The 15,300-nt window shown below is 52.6% G+C and overlaps 1 protein-coding gene across 3 annotated transcripts in view; it reads left to right on the top strand.

Moving 5' to 3' along the window:
- TIAM1 (TIAM Rac1 associated GEF 1) overlaps positions 1-15,300 on the top strand; it is a 105,588-nt gene that overhangs the window by 11,928 nt on the left and 78,360 nt on the right. Inside the window, exon 1 of one of the 3 annotated variants that reach the window (XM_033084364.1) lies at positions 4,745-4,923. The exons of the other annotated variants lie outside the window; for them this stretch is intronic. The gene's annotated coding sequence lies outside the window, so the exon portion shown is untranslated. Of the gene's footprint in view, positions 1-4,744; positions 4,924-15,300 lie in introns of those variants that run through there. 3 annotated transcript variants of the gene reach the window in all.

Raw genomic sequence — 15,300 nt, 5'->3', positions numbered from 1 at the left:
TATCCTGTGTTTAATGCTGTGTTTAATGCTTCAGTGCAGTGAGTCCAGGAGCTTGTGATACCTATTTTTAGTGTTGAAAAGTTTTGACAGCTGAAGTAAACCTACATTATCCATCACTTGACAGCGTCGTCACCAGCGTGCAGCTTGTCACTCTCGCTCAGAGCTGATTTTTCCAATGAAATTAAAACTATTGGCAGGGATGTGGTAGAAGTGTGTCAGAACGCAGCATGAAAATGACAGCAGCTACTGCCTGGTTTAAAAAAAAAAAAAAAAAAGAGGAGGTGTTTGCATTAGAGGCCTTGAATAAGATGTTCCTCCTTGAGCCTTCCCATGGAAAAAGGAAGCAGTCCCTGTTTTGGTGAGCTCTGGCTGATCCTTTGCCTGTGAGGTGACGGGACAGCCCTGAGGCTGCCAGAGCTCCAGGAGCCTGTGGATAACGCTCCCAGGGATGCAGGTGGGATTGTTGGGGTGTCTGGGCAGGGCTGATGGTCATTGGGAGGCTCTTTGGGTGTGTGCAAGCAGAGTGCCCCAGTGGTGTGAGAGCCTCAAGCAGTGCCCTGAAATGCAAACCTTAAATTTGAGCTCTGGCCAGAGGTGGTTCCTGCCTCTTGTCACTTGTCTGGGTTCCGCAGGCGAAGGTGTGGGCTCGCTGCCAGCATCCACTCCCTGGAGCTCATTAGGGGCCTTTTCCAGCTCCCCTTGTAGCCAAACAACGGGGATCAGCTTTCCCAGGAGCTGATATATCTGCTGACCTCTCCAAAGGGGAAAAAAAATCCTGTAATTCATTACCTGACTTCTGTAGAGGCTGAAAGCGAACTATTTGTGAGTGAACAATACTTGCCTTTCACAACTCCCTTCCTAATCCCAAATAGAAACATGAGGCTGAGAAAGTCTTTCTGATAGCAGGGAGTGTGGATACATTGAACCCAGTATAATTTTTCATGGCATTAACGTTCTGTAATTGCCAGGGGTTGGTTTGCAGGTTTTTGTTGGTTTTTGTTGGGCAAAGTGAGGGCAGGCACCAATTGGAGGGGGCAGAAGTGATTCTGATGGTGGTGTGATGGTTTTCCATCAGTGCCCTCTTGGGAGGTGCTGCATCACAGATACCCAGTTTGAAAGATGAGGTTTAAAAATAATGCAAGCCAAGTCAACTTTCTCCTTCAGTTTGTGATTGAATACAAGGTGGCTCGAGTCTGTCCCCTGCTACCAAGCCCTTAGCTCCTGCCAGGTGTGTGAGGCTACACAGGCACAAAGAGCAGGATTTGGGGTGAAAGCCAGTGCAGGGCTTGGCCCCATCATCCATGGGGAGCTTTGAAGGCCAGGTTACATGTGTGGGGCTGCAGTTTTTCCAGGATTCCACGGAAAAGGGCACTAGTGTCCCAGTGAGGCGTGCCCGGTGCCTGCGAGCACCATCTGTGCTTGTGGGGTGTTTGGAGAAGCACCAAAGCTGGCCCTGGACATCAGCTCCTTGGTGTTCCCCTGGGGGTGTCCCTGATGGGTGATTAGTGGCTGGTGGGCCCCAGGTCGTGTCCTGGATCCTGCTGGATCACCCCAGGAACTCCGCCGTGACTTCCAGAAGGACCTGACAGGCTCCAGGTGTCTGCGTGGTGGAGACACAACGCTCCTCCAAGGCCACCTGCGTGTGCAGGTGAAAAATAAGACAGATACAATCATGAATTTTTGAAGCACCTTGGCTTTGTAAAGTAAGCCTTAGTTAAGGAGATACGGTCTGCAGAGCGCTGTGTGAGCCAGGCAGATGCTGCTCGTATCTCACCTTCCTGCTGTGCTCAGGGTGAGTCACCGTGCTGAAGTGACTCCCTTCTTTCTGCTAATCCATTGTTAGAATGATATTAACTCATGTGTGCTAATTAGCAGGTGTGCCAGGGTGTGAGGCCCAGGATGTTAATTAGGGTTGATAAACACACCTTTCTGCAGGATACAGACCTGGGTTGTGTCTCCCTTCCTTTCACCACAGAGAAGTGCTGCCTTGTGGGACCTTTCTCCTCTGGGCTCTGGGGTGGGATCTCCGACTCAGCTCGGTATTTGGGAGAGCCTGTGGGCTCCCTGGCAGGTTCATGGAATCACAGAATGTCTTGAGTTGGAAGGGCCCCACAAGGACCATCCAGTCCAGCCCCTGTCCCTGCACTGACACCCCAACAATCCTACCCTGGGGACCCCTGGAATGCTGTCCAAACGCTCCTGGAGCTCTGCGGGGCTGTGCCCATTCCCTTGGGCGCTTGGGCAGTGGAGAACCTTTTCCTGATATCCAGCCTAACACAGCTCCAGCCATTCCCTGGGTCCTGTCCCTGTCACAGAGATCAGAGCTGCATCCCCCTGTGAGGTGTGACCTCGGTCTTCTCTGGACTGGTGGGATCCATCCTGCCAGAAGGATGGAAGGAAAAGAGATTTCCCCAGTGGTGTCATGACTGGGCTGAGGAGGGAAGGAGGGTCATTCTGTGCCCAGCTGCAGGGCTGAGCTCACAGCCACCTCTGGAAGCTGCTGGAGGTGCATCCCACCCTGCAGCCATCCCACCTGGAGCTGGCCTGGCTGTGTCTGTGCCGTTTCGGGCAGGATGGGCCGGGCTGTCCCGAACAGGTTCTGGTGGTTCCCTGCTGGCACAGGAGAGCACAGCTGTTTACACAAGCTGGCTCGCACCCTCAGAGCAAGCCCACACCAGAAGGGTGTGTGCCAGCAGGACCAGGGCTGGCAGTGCTGCTCTCTGGGCTGGGGACACGGTGGGCATTGGGCACAGCGGGGACTCGATGGCCAAGGAGGTCTTTTCCACTGAAATCATTCTGTGATTTAAAAGGTTACAGCAATGTCTGAAGCTTTCTGCCAGCTGCTCTTAGAGCAACTCACGCTTTGCTGGGAGTTGTGGCTGTGCCAAGGGTTTGCTCTGGGTAGCAGGAAGAGATGCCCCACGCTGCTGTGGCAGTGCTGGTGGCAGAAGGGTGGTTGCCCCCCGAATCTGAAAATTGCTCCAGACCATCTGAAAATCACTCCAGAGCATCGCTGCTGATCACAGTAAGTACCTGTGTGCTGTGTCTGTGGGAGCTGGCGTGTGCCACCAGCCTGCAAACCCTTGGCACGGCCACAACTCCCAGGAAATCGTGAGCTGCTCTAAGAGCAGCTGGCAGAAAGCTTCAGACGTTGCTGTAACCACTGGCAGGTTTCAAATCACAGAATCATTTCGTTGGAAAAGACCTGCAAGGCCATCAGGTCCAGGCCCTGCCCGATACCCACCCAGAGCACTGAGTGCCACCTCCAGCCCTTTCTTGGACAGCTCCAGGGATGGGGCACCTGTGTGCAGGTGCATGCTGTGACCGTCCCGGTGGCGGTGACCCCAATCCCGGTGACAGTGACCCCGGCTGGGCGCAGTAGGAGCTCTGGCTGTCCCAGGGGCCGGAGGTGGCTGTGCCCCAGCAGACCCGAGGGCAGCAGCAGCAGCAGCCCCCGTTGCCCTGTGAATCATTCCTGGCTCGCCAAACCTGCCGGTCCGCTCGGGGTGCGAGTTCCCAGCGCTGAGAGCGGCTCTCCCGTTTGTTTGTCCCGCAGGTGGGAGCTCCTGGTTGGCTCACTCGAGGTGTAAGTTCACCGCAGTGTTGAGGATTGTTTGGTGCTCCCCAGTGCAAACAGTGCCTGATCCCATCCGTCCTCCAGCCCTTTCTGCTGCCAGGGTGGAGCACTGTGGTGTTTGTGGGGTGTGCCTGTGGTCATGGGGGACCTCGTGCTGAGCGTGGGTGGATCTGTCGGAAACATCTGAGATGAGAAGTTAAACCCAAGGTGCTGTTTGAAGTGGGCTCAGACTCGCTGCTCGCTCCTGTTCCTGGTCACGGGGGCTGTGAGGATGGCTGTGCCATGTCAAATTGCTTCTCTGGTATCTTGTCCCAAAATAGAATCATCTCCTCGCTTGCTCTGCACCCGCAGCACCCGGCATGTGGAGCCCCACAGCCTCGCTCCAGCTGCTGAATCCTTCCAGTCCCACAAGCCCTGGATCACAACTGGGCTCCTGCTGTTTTACCCTTTCCTGTTTTATTCTTTTCCTCACGGTTCTGTCCTTTTCCTGGCTTGTGGTCACTGCTGGGTTGCAGAGGGCGGGACTGCAAGGGTACGGTTATTGCTCAATACTCGGGATTTGTGAAGTATCACGCCGAGTTGTAAATGTTCATTTGTTAATTAATTTACTTGTAAGGAATCTTCACTGTGTTGTCTGCTTCCCTTTCAGAGCAGTTCCATACCTGTTTTTCCTGTCCCATAATTGTGGTACGGAGGCAAGGTGGGAGAAGTTGGGGGATAAACACAGATGGGGTCGGGTTTTGTGTCTGCATTTCTTATTTATAGCAACCATTAGCCAGCCCTGGTCTGAGGATGCTGCTGCTCAAATCTTAATCCAGAGACAGCTATGTGGAAGTGGGGAATTAAGTAAACCCAGATCTATGTGTAATTCCTAATTCCGATCCTGGAAACCCTCCCGCAGCTGTGGGAGCACGGAGCAGGTCGGGGTGTTTTGTTTTGTGCGCTCCAGTGCTGGAGCATTCCCTCCGTGGGCTCGCTCGGGATCCAGCTCTTGGCTCCTCTCGCCGAGTTAAAGTCAGCCCGGAGGGATGTCCTTGGGAATTCAGATTTCGGGAGCCGGCGGGGCTGAGTGGCAGCTCGTCTGAAGCCTGTGACGGGAGGAATTAATCAGCAGAGGGAGGGAGGAAGAGACGGAGGGAGGGAGGGAGGAAGGGAGGGATGGCAAAACCCCAAACCTTCAAACACACCCAATTGACCCATCTCATCTCAGCGTGAAACTTGGCGAGTTACACCCACTCCGGAGCAGAAGGGGAATGAAATGCTGGCGCTTCCTCCTTTCTGCTAGCGGCAGCCGGGGCTCGGGGAAGAACAGGAGGCAGAGATGTTTGTGCTGCTGATGATGAGCGGTAAGGGCTGTGTGGGAGCTCTGCGAGCCTGGGGAGCGCGTTTGGGGCTGGCACCAGCCCGGGGAGCGCGTTTGGGGCTGGCACCAGCCTGGGGAAGGTATTTGGGGCTGGCACCAGCCCGGGGAGCGCGTTTGGGGCTGGCACCAGCCCGGGGAGCGCGTTTGGGGCTGGCACCAGCCCGGGGAGCGCGTTTGGGGCTGGCACCAGCCCGGGGAGCGCGTTTGGGGCTGGCACCAGCCCGGGGAGCGCGTTTGGGGCTGGCACCAGCCTGGGGAGCGCGTTTGGGGCTGGCACCAGCCTGGGGAGCGCGTTTGGGGCTGGCACCAGCCTGGGGAGCGCGTTTGGGGCTGGCACCAGCCCGGGGAGCGCGTTTGGGGCTGGCACCAGCCCGGGGAGCGCGTTTGGGGCTGGCACCAGCCCGGGGAGCGCGTTTGGGGCTGGCACCAGCCTGGGGAGCGCGTTTGGGGCTGGCACCAGCCCGGGGAGCGCGTTTGGGGCTGGCACCAGCCCGGGGAGCGCGTTTGGGGCTGGCATCAGCCTGGGGAGCACGTTCGGGGTGCTGGCACCCTCGGGCTGCCTGATGCTGTGTGTCCAGCATGGCTTTCCTCTCCCAATTCCCATCTTTGCCCGGTGTGGATAGAGGTGTTGCTTTCTCTGAGTTGTGTTTAGTTGGGTTGTCAAGTGCTGTTTGATTTCTCCCTGCTTGCCCAGACACCGAGGGCTCGAAGTGATTGAATGGGAGCTGGGGATTTCGTAGCTGAATTCCCTAAGAGAGAAAATGTAGTATCGTGTTACCGACGAGAGATGTTCCCTTCTCCAGCTGTCTGGCTTTATTTGCCATAATTACAGGTTGCCATGCTCTTTAATTGTTGAAAATGAGCCCCGTGAAAGGTTTCAACTTGACTCCGGCTCTGTTGGGTGTCTGTGCGAGGTGTGGAGAGCCAGCAGGCTCTGAAGGGCAGTGCTGCCCTGCTTGGGGGGCTCACACTTCCCAAAGGTTTGGGAACTCTGCAGAGCCGGGACTGGGGGAACCTCGTCCGTATGGAGCTGCTCATTTTCCTCCTGGTTCCTTCAGCGATGGCTTATCAAGTGATTTAATATCCCGGGTGCTATCTGCGAATCTAAATTGCCTAATTCTTGGGTTGGTGACAGGAAATGTGAGCACAGAGCCCTGGCCCTGCAATTACTGTGACTAAGATCAGGGCTGAGCACGGAGTGCCCGCGCTGTCTGCTGGCCCTGAGCTCTGGGGGACGTTCCCTGTCCTGTCCTGCTGTCCCCAGGGCTGCTGTGGCCACGTCGGGGATGGCTCCTGCTCCCCCAGGGACACGGGCTCGCCTTCCCACCGGCAGGGTTCAGCCCTGACTCAGAGCTGTGCAACCCATCAGCCGTGAGTAATCCTCTGGGGCAGAGGCAAAGGATAACTTTGCATACCTTTTTCTGGGAGTTAAGTCACTCTGGAGCTGTTGGAAACGTGCTCTCATGGTTTTGTTTCCTGCACTGGAGCCCCATTGCTGAGCTGGCTGTTAGCTCCTTGGATGGTGTTTTAATATTGCAGGAGGGATTTACATTTCCACACGTGATCAGCGCTGTGGAACGGAGCGAGCAGGTTTGGTGGGTGTCACTGGCTCACCTGTTTTCCCCCATCCTTTCAGAGTTAAAAGTGATCTGTGCATTATGGAAGAGGTGTGGAAAATTGCTGTGCTAAGCACAGCACGCGGAGCTGAGGGATTGGGTGCCCAAATGTGGCAGGCCTGGTTTTGCTTCCTGGGGAACTTGCTCTTTAAAGGGTGCCTGACTTGTTTTGAGGCAGGAACACTTGATTTTTTCCAAAATACCTAGCAGAAAAAAATTGCCAAACCGTGAATTTGCATCATTGAAACGTTTGCTTGAGCTTTATGCTCTGGAAAATCAGTGGTAGGACTCCTGCTGGAATTGGTGCTGAGAAGGAGCATTGATTTTGCAGTGGCAGTGAGTCTATTAGGCATCCGTGTTTGGAGCAGATTCGTTTGTCTCTAATGAAGTCACACGCTGTGGCTTGAGTTGTAGGTAAGGGTTGTTTGGAAGCAAACCCCCAGGAAAACACAGTGACCTGCACTGGTCCAGGGAATGGCTGGGAATCCTCCTGCTAGGAGCTCTGGGGCAGGAGGATGAGGGGGCAGAAATGGGAGATCCCTGGTGGGGACAACAGGGTCTAAATTGTGACCTGAGTGTGTTGAGCAGTGTGACCTCACTGCTTCCCTTTGGCTCTGATGGGGTCCCCAGCGCTGGTCTTCTCTCAGCTGTGGGGGAAAAAAAGGGTGCTGGAGTAAAATACCAGCTTCTAAATAATGAATTGTAAAGAAAAATCCAGTGCAAAAGTAACAGCAGCATCGAATCTTTGCAGGAATTCATCAAGGAGGAGGATGAATCTCTACTGATGTGTTTTCCTGGGTATTATTTCGTTAAACTGGCAACTGTGCGGAGCGTTCCAGGGAGTTTTATGGCCCAGTAATCCATTGCTGGATGAGGGGAATACATTATTTATAGATTGGAGTGTTTTAACATCCTCGCACGGGGCTGTTTAAGGAGGTCAGGACGCAGAGCAGTGGGAATGGGATTAGCCCAGCTGTGCCACAAGCAGTGCAGAAAGGGAAGTTACCACGGAGATGTTCGTGTTTTTGTTGAGCCTCACAAGGCATAGGGACAGAAGAGTTTCTAGAGCCAGAATGGAGTTCTCATTGGTGTGACATCTCCAATTGTAAGTGAACTGGGAGCAAACATGGGCATCCCTTTCCCTGGGTCAGCAGGCTCGCTCCTGGCAGCGTGTTTGTGTTCCCATGGGATGGAGGGATGGAGGCAGAGGGCTTGGGGAGGGGGAGCGCTGTGAGAGCTGCCAGCCCCTCCTTCCTTGCAGGGGGAGCTGCAGTGTTGTTGCACGTGTGAAGCCTTTCTGCGTGCCCGTGTCCCAGAGGCGCAGCCCCGTGAGCCGGCGCTGTGGCTGCCAGACAGCTCCTTGATTCACTGCAGAGTGCTTTTAGTGTAATTGCTTTTTGAGGCTTCCAATTAGGCTTTCCATGAGAGTCGGGATGTGATGTTCTCAGGCAGCTTGGAAAGCCCTCATAAAGCCAAGCAAAGGAATGATCTGGGCAGGGGAAGGGGGTGCCCAAGGGGCTCAGGAATCTCCATGGTGTCGCTGCTTCCAGCACCCTCAGCACTTCCCTCTCTGCTTCCTGCCCTCAGTCTTCCCAGCAGTGAGCTCTGGGCTGGCTGGCTGGAGTCTGGGAACCCACCAGCAGTGGTTAACTCTGGCACTTTGTAGTGGTGTCTAGGCAGATGTCCCATGGTGGGACCCGATGGTCTCAGAGGTCTTTTCCAGCTGTGACAGCTGTGTGATTCCATGGGGTGATTCGGAGCTCAGAGTCCTGGTGCTGTTAAGAGTTTAACAAGTGGCTGCTGGGCTGCAGGAGCTGTGTGCCAGTTGTCAGGAGGAGCATGGAAAATGTGCCGTGGTGCCACTGCAGCAAGACTGGAAGGGGACAAATTGTGTCACCAGAGTGACTTACAGGGAGTGAGCAGCGCCTCTGGAAGCTGGTTTGGGGCTGACCACAAATCACCCTGCACACGTACATCCTGCTGGGAGGGCACCAGTGCCTGCAGGCAGGGACATTGCCCAAAAATGAGCCAGGTGGACACAGGAATGGGGAAGTCACAAGGGGTGCCAGTGGGCAGCCATGGGGTTGGCAGCAGTTGTGTTTATTTCTGAAGAGGCAGAAACAGTTATTTTCTTCTGAAAGCTGCTCTGCATTTCCATTTCTATTATCCTTTCCAAACAATTTGGAAGCGATGGGCTCAGTTTCTCCTCTGAGGTGCAGAAGAATGAGTGACTTGTTGAGGGGATGTGATACTGGATAGTAAGTGCAGAATAGCAGTGTCTTTTTGAAAGAGGTACTTTTCCTGTGAGTGTAGGGAAATGTCCTTTTCAGTGCTGGAGCTGTTGGGCACCGAGGGTGTTCCCTCCAAAGATGAACCTCCCTGAAATTGGGCAGTGTAGGGCACCAACAAGGCAGAGCTGCAGGAGCTGGGGGAGCTGCCAGACCTTTCCTGTAGCATTTTGTCCAAAACCAGAAAGTGGTTTTGGGGTCTCTGAAATAGCAGAAGTTGGGCAGAAGAAGGGAAGTGTGTTGGTTTTGCATGAACACCTTCTTTCCATGTTTCTGGACATGTGTGGAGGGACATCCTGACCTTGCACTGCCCAGTGGCAGTGCTGAAATGCCCTCACAGCAGCTCAGCTGCACATATTACAGACTGCTGAGCCACTCAAACCCTGCTGTCCTGCTTCCCAGGTGAGCAAACATCCCTGGGTGCTCCCAGTGCACAGGGAGAACAAAGAGCCTCCTGCTGTCTGCTTCCCAGCTGGGCACTGCTCTGCTGCTCATTTGCATTAACCTGGGTGGGGAAGGTGTGTTCAGAGTGTGCCCCAGGCCCTCCGACACCCAAATGGAGACAGAGACTCCCCGTTGTGCAATGCCACCCCTGGGAATGAGAGCAGGGAATTGGGAAGGAAAAGGGAGCTGGGAAGCTGCAGGGTGCTGCTGCAAGAGGTGTGAGGCACCAGAAACACACACAACCAGTGAGACTTGGGGCACAATACAGAGCTCAGTTCTCTGGGAACTTGCAGCATGAAATTTATGACAATAAAAAGCCAGTGGGAGTCAGTTCCTTGCTGATTTTTTTTTTTTTTCAAATTAATCTTAATGCTTCGGTAACATCTGGATGATTGCTTGGTAATCTTTTTCTGGGAAGCGCTTTTGTGTGTGTGTGTACTTTGTTGTGGAGTGATAAATCACTGTAATTTACCAGCCTGGTTCTTAAAAATTTGGAAAGTCATCCTGTGTGATGTGTTCCTTGGAGCTGTCATTCCTGGAGGCACCTGAATGAATTCATGACATTTCAGCTCCTGTTTACTGCTTCAAGCAGGTCTTTATGCTTGACGTGGTTACCTGAGCATACCTTCAAGTTTGGAGCTTATGGAGAGTTTGTTAAAAGGCAAATTAAAAGGAATAGGAGATTTTTGAGGAGGAATAGGATGCAGTCCCTTGTTTTAAGCTACCTGGAGTTGGGAAATTCCTATGAGTGTCCAGGGCTCCATGAAGATGGAGGGCCCATTGGGAATGTCCCTGGGAACCGTGGGCTGTGCATTCATTCCCACCTGGCTGAGCCTGTGCCTCTCTCCTGAAATGTGCCCTCCAGCCTTGGAGCAGCAGGGGCTGAGGCAAGAGAAGGACAAGGTTGCACAGTGGTGTAGGTGCTCCAGCAGCTGAGTCTGTGTTTCCAAACGCTGTGAGGCAATGCAGGGAATGGGCAGGGACTGTCTGGGGCCATGAGAATCACAGTGCCCTTGGTCTGTGCTCCTGGGAAAGTGCAGAGAAAGAAACTAAGTTTTTTGGGGAGCGTGGCTGTAAGAGATCCATCCACAGCTGGAGCTGTGCCAGGGAGGTTTAGGTTGGATTTCAGGAAAGGTTCTTCCCCCAGAGGGTACCAGGCACTGCCCAGGCTCCCCAGGGAATGGCACAGCCCCACAGAGCTCCAGGAGAGTTTGGACAGTGCCCTCAGGGACAGGGTGGGATTGTTGGGGTGTCTGTGCAGGCACAGGGCTTGGGCTGGATGATCCCTGGGAGTCCCTTCCAGCTCAGGACAGTCCATGGTTCTGTGATTCCATTAGGTGCCATGGGAAATGGGAGCTGGGGCTGTTCTGCTGCCTGAGGCAGGATGGTGATTTCCCCACAGCACCAGATAGATGGAAACTAAATAATTGCCAATCCCAAGTCTGCGATGACAGGAAAAACAGCTCCAGCTTTGTGTGAGCCCCTGCGCCCAGGATCACATATCCTCACATGCTGTGGAGCTCTGGTTTCATCCTGAGCCCTGATGTAAGTGCAGGATAAATCCAGCAGCCCCCTGAGCAGCTCCTGGGGTGTTGGGGTGGTCCCAAGGAAGGCAGGCACCTGCAGACACCCAGCCCTTTAACATGTGTGTAAAGCACAGATGCAGCCACTTGCAAGCCTGCAGGAAGCGTGTCAGTGGAGTGTGCTCTTTCTGCATAATTCAGCAGCCCAGAGCATCGGCACAGTGTGTCCTGGGGAGTGCTGCAGTAAATGTTTGTTGGGTGCTGGGGACAGAAATGCGCAGGGCAAAAAAGGCTGAAGGCTTTGAAGGAGCCCAGCCAGACCCACAGCTCCTGGGCTTGTGGTTAGGCAGGCAAAACTGCAAATCAGTATATGAAGGGAAAAAAATAACCCTTGCAGAGCTGTAGGGACAGCACGAGCAGTCTGGGATTCCAGGCTTTTCCTGTGGCTGCTTTTGGCTGCAGGTGAAGCTGGCTCCCCGCTCGTGTGGGGCATCAGCACGGGGGTTATCCCATGGGGCCATTCCTCAGGCTCAGAATCCTGGAATACCAGAATCATTGAGGCTGGAAAAGATCTCAGAGATCCTCAGGTTGAAGCTGTGCCTACTGCCCACCTTGTCACCAGCCCAGAGCACTGAGTGCCATGTCCAGGTCATCCTTGGGCACCTCCAGGGATGGGGATTCCAGATTTCCCTCCCAGTGCTTAGTCACCCTTTCCATGAAGGAATTCCTGCTGATGTCCAGCCTGAGCCTCCTCTGAAGTCTGCACGTTCCCAGTGTGTTTTGGCAAGAGCTGTTCACAAGGGGAACAAGAATTTTCCTTGTTTCCTTTCCCCTTGTCTACAAGGGGAACAAGAAGTCTGAGGGATTGCTTTGGAGCTACTTTGGGGTCCAGCCAGCCTCATTCCTAGGACATAGACCTGCCATCCCCATGACCACATTCTTCCCTGCACTGAGGTGTGATCCCAGTCCGAGCTCCAGGGTTTCCAGGGTTGAGGGGCTCGTCCTGCTGGTCCCCAGAACCTGCTCGGGCTGTGCCGTGCTTATCCCAAGGTTTGATCATCCTGTGCTTGAAATGGCTGCCCAGCCCATGTTCCCTCAGCTCACCTGGCATCCACACAAGATTGCAGATATTTAGCTCTTTCAGAGCAATCTTGAACCTGCTCATCAGAGTGTGCATCTCACTTGAAGCCACTCCAGCTGTGCAGAGCTATTTTTGTACAGGAATCCTTTGAAATTTTAATGCGCTTTTTGCTCGTTGAACCCCAAAATGAGTCACTTAAGGGAGCAGCAGCAGTTTTTCCAAACCTCTGCCTACCTGTTGCTTCCACTGACTCTTCTGTAACCTGCTTTGGGCCTCGATTATTTATGGAAAATGTAACACACATCCAAGAGAGGCCAGGTGCTTCTCGGGAATGTGATGGGATTGTTGGGGTGTCCTGTGCAGGGTCAGGAGTTGGACTCCAAATTCAGGATATTCTATGGAGCTGTAGCTCAAGGTTTTGCCAGCACCTAATACTTCTGAGAAGGAATCAAGGACCAGAGCGTTTTCAACAGGTATATAAAATTACCCTTTTGTCAAATTCTTCTTGAGAAATAAGATGTGGTTTTGAGTGCAGGAAGATAAAGCCTCGTAGGGGCTGCATTGCTCGCAGAGCTCCTGAATCATTGTCTAAATGGCAAGGAAATGTCTTGCCTGGCTCAGGCTGCAGAGATGTGAGTCACGTCCCCACGCTGCTCCGAGCTGGGCGCAGAAGGGACAGACTTGATGCCTCCCTGGCAGCTCCTGCTTTTCACAGCCCCGCTCGCACCAGACGGCCCCACAACGCACTGAAAAATCCTCCAAGGTCCCAGAAATCCAATCCTTTGGTGTGGAAACCTCTCCAACCCCTTTCTCAGCTCCCCACTCCAAGGGCTTTCAAAAGCCCAGAGCTCTCAGAACTCCTGGAGCTCTGTGGAGTCTGGAAATGAAAATCATTTTTTTTATTGCTCAAGCTGGACCAAATTTCACATTTAGAGTCTCTGCTAGTAAAATTGACAGAGCAATAAGAGGATTATCTTCGTCCAACCTCTCTTTTCAAACCTAGTAGAGGAATGCCAGAGGCCAGGGATTCATATTCCTCTATGCCTGACCGACAATTTATGGCAACGTTATCCCAAAGTAATTGAGTGGGTCCCACAAGTCCGTGTAGCAGCCAAATTCTGGAGGTGCATTTGACTTCTTTCTCTTGATTTTAGAGGCCTTTTCTGTGGAGCAGAGTGAGTTTGAGTTTGTGGTGCTCTGATGAAGCTGCAGCATGCTGTCCAAGGAGGAGTTGGACCACATCTCCTGCTCGGGCACCTCACCAGGATCAAGGGATGGTCTTGAAGGTCCCTTCCAACCCAAACCATTCTGTGATTTATTCTGGCTTTATTTCAGTGTTACAGGAAAGGAACTCCTCTGTCTGTAAAAGGGAGATTTCAGGTACTTGCCTGTGAATCCCTGGAATTAGGTTGAAGAGTGGAGCCCTAATCTAGCTCCTTCTCTCTGACACAGCTTTTGCTTGAGCTGCACCACTGAGTAACCCACTAAGGCTGCCAGGCATGCTGAAATTCCTGCCTTGCAATTTGAACAGAATCCTCTAGAATTTAAAAATTGTGGGGGGAAAAAAAAAAAGGGCATTAAATACCCCTGCCCTTCTCTGATAAACATCCCCCCACATCTGTGCTGGAAATGTTGAATACATGGAAACGTTTTCCTCCGCAGGGAAACGCGGGGGGCACGAGCCCTCCCCTGTGAGTGCTGCAGGTTGTTCCATCAGAATAATGCCAGCAAATGGGCTTCCCCAGGGACAGCTCAGCATCAGAGCAGGGGCTGAAATGCCACCTGTTGGCACGGGCTGTTTGCCTGGCAGAGGGGATGGGAGGGCTGGGGCTCGCGGTTCCTTCCCAGGCTGAGCGCGATTATCTCAATAGCTGCACTCGAAAGCTGTTATTTAATTTCCATTGTGACACTGTAATGGTGCTCAGAGGATTACGTGGGAATGGATGTGAGGAGCTTGATCCCTGGGAGCGGGAGGCTTTTCAAACCGTGTGCCTGGGCTGGGTTATCGGGAATTCTTAGAGAAATTGAGTGGGGGTTTGGACTAAATGGCCACTTGTGCTCAGCTTCTCACAGCCTGGTGCAGATAACCAGGCTCTCTGCTCCCTCTGGTACCAGCACGTCAGCTCTGCTGTTTTTAGTAAGAGAACGTTGAAAATATTCTAAGTATAACTCTTTGTTAGTCCAATGCAAGACCATTTTAATTTTTCATCATCAAATATTTCAGCTGGGCTTCCATAAGGGGTATTAGTTTTTCATTATTTCTGGCGTTTTCCCTGATTAAAAATGTTCTAATTTTCTTTATAGCCTTGGCAGGTAGCATTGCTCCTGGTTTCTTTCATGAAAGGCACTGTCATCTTGAAAAAGCTGGATGGCTCCTGTGCTGATGTTGTTTTCACCTGAATGGATTGGGAGAATTTTGATGTTTTAAGGCTGGTGGAGCTAACAACTTATTAATTGCTGTTGTTTAAGCGTCAGGTTAGCTTTGTGTGATATCAGTCAAAACTTCATGGTCAGTCTAATTCAAAATGTCAATATTTGGTATCCCTTCAGCTAAATTAAAATTTATAGTTAGCTGTCATGACAATAAATGAGATTTGCTTTGATTTATTCTTCTCTGTGTGCAAATTCCAACCCATTGTGGTGCACATAACCTGTTGTGCATCATCTTTTGCTGAGTACATCCCTAAAAATTGTCCCAGCAGAGGCATGCAAGGCCCTTATGAATGGTACTCTTTCTGTGGGAATTTTTCTGTTACAACTGGCACAGCAAAGGAATCAACAAAATTACGCAACGTTTGGGTTTTTAAATTTTATGTTGGTGTTAAGAACCGTCTTCAGTGCAGTTATTTATTCCTTGCCTTAAATACAGGCTAAGTTAGGAAACATGTACAGTGGGACATGTCATTTATCTGCTCACAGCATGTGGCATTCTCCAGAATATTCCCCCCAAACTCCTTAATGAATTAATTGGGCAAAGCCACCCCCGACAGATAAACAATTCTTTTCTGTTTCACGTGGATGGATGGTGTGTAAGCAGAGAAAACCTCCAAGCAGTGTTCCCCTGGGATTCCCAGTTGCTAATTGAATTTAGGCTGAAGTCACTGGCTGGCAGGCTGGACTGGGAGCTCCATTCATCTCCATCTGGAAGTTCTCTGGAAAAAGCACGAGCTGGGGGATCTTCAGTGGGAGCAGCAACGTGACAGCCCTTGCTTCACATCCATCCCTGCTCCAAGCCGGAGCCAGGGGCTCGTTCTGCTGGAATTCTGCAGAATTTGTACCCTTGGTTGGTTCAGTGGAGCTGCCTGTCAGGAGCCATGAGCAGAACTCCAGGCATGGAAACATCCCCAGAGTCAGCTCCTGCTGCAGCAGTGCTCAGCTCTGCCCAGCTCTCGCAGGGTGACACTGCTG

The sequence above is a fragment of the Catharus ustulatus genome, chromosome 2, assembly GCF_009819885.2.
Source record: "Catharus ustulatus isolate bCatUst1 chromosome 2, bCatUst1.pri.v2, whole genome shotgun sequence".
Taxonomy (NCBI): Eukaryota; Metazoa; Chordata; class Aves; order Passeriformes; family Turdidae; genus Catharus; species Catharus ustulatus.
This window is presented reverse-complemented; position numbering and strand designations above follow the sequence as displayed.